This window comes from Geospiza fortis, unplaced genomic scaffold, assembly GCF_000277835.1.
Source record: "Geospiza fortis unplaced genomic scaffold, GeoFor_1.0 scaffold248, whole genome shotgun sequence".
In the NCBI taxonomy this organism is placed as follows: Eukaryota; Metazoa; Chordata; class Aves; order Passeriformes; family Thraupidae; genus Geospiza; species Geospiza fortis.
Window position 1 is genome coordinate 195101 of NW_005054695.1, and position 733 is coordinate 195833.

The window sequence follows — 733 nt, forward strand, 5'->3', positions numbered from 1 at the left end:
CCCCCCCAGATTTATCCCAACCTCAGATCGGGATAAACCTGGGATAAATTTCCCAGATTTCCTCCAGATCCTGGCTGATCCCAAATCTGCTCCCTCCAGGCCAAACTCCTGCCTCCCAGCCCATGGAAAAAGCACCTGGAAGTCCAAAAAAAACCCCAAGCCAGGAAAAGCTGGGACTGAGGTGCCTCTATCCCGATCCAGGGGGATCCAGAGGAAGGGGAGAAACTCCTTTAATTTGGATAAACATCCCCAAAAACGGGCTGTGATTGTTATCCACGGTGGGAAAAGTCAAATCCAAGGAAAACAGGAGCTTTCAAATCAACCAGACACGGGGGAAATCACAGCATGGGGAGCTTTAGGGCGGAATCTTTGATTTTAATTGCAGATAATTATTAATTAAATTAAATTGAAAATAAATGACTGCTCCATTCCCGATGTTTGGGAATGGACTCAAGGCCTGGGATGGACTCATTCCTTTCTCCTGCCTAGAACATCCTCGGAGCCCTCCGAAAATCCTTTTCTCTGCATTTTCACCCTCCCTAAAATCCCTTTTCCCACTCTCCGAGCCTGCCCAGGAGCGGCATCGGGGTAGGGCCTCACCTGAGGGGCGGCAAAAATGGGACCCCCCGGGCCTGGCACGGCGCCCCAGGCCTTCCCCGGTGCCCCCGGTGCCGTCCCTTCCCCTTCGCTCCCGGCCCGGGCCCGTCCCGGTCCCTCAGCCCCGCCCGGCCCC

The 733-nt window shown here is 54.6% G+C and overlaps 1 protein-coding gene across 1 annotated transcript in view; it reads right to left on the reverse strand.

Annotated features, from left to right (window-relative positions):
* The window catches only part of CCDC124 (coiled-coil domain containing 124), a 5310-nt gene extending 4577 nt beyond the window's left edge, over positions 1-733 (reverse strand). The window contains exon 1 of the mRNA XM_014311230.2: positions 601-733. The gene's annotated coding sequence lies outside the window, so the exon portion shown is untranslated. The remainder of the gene's footprint in view (positions 1-600) is intronic.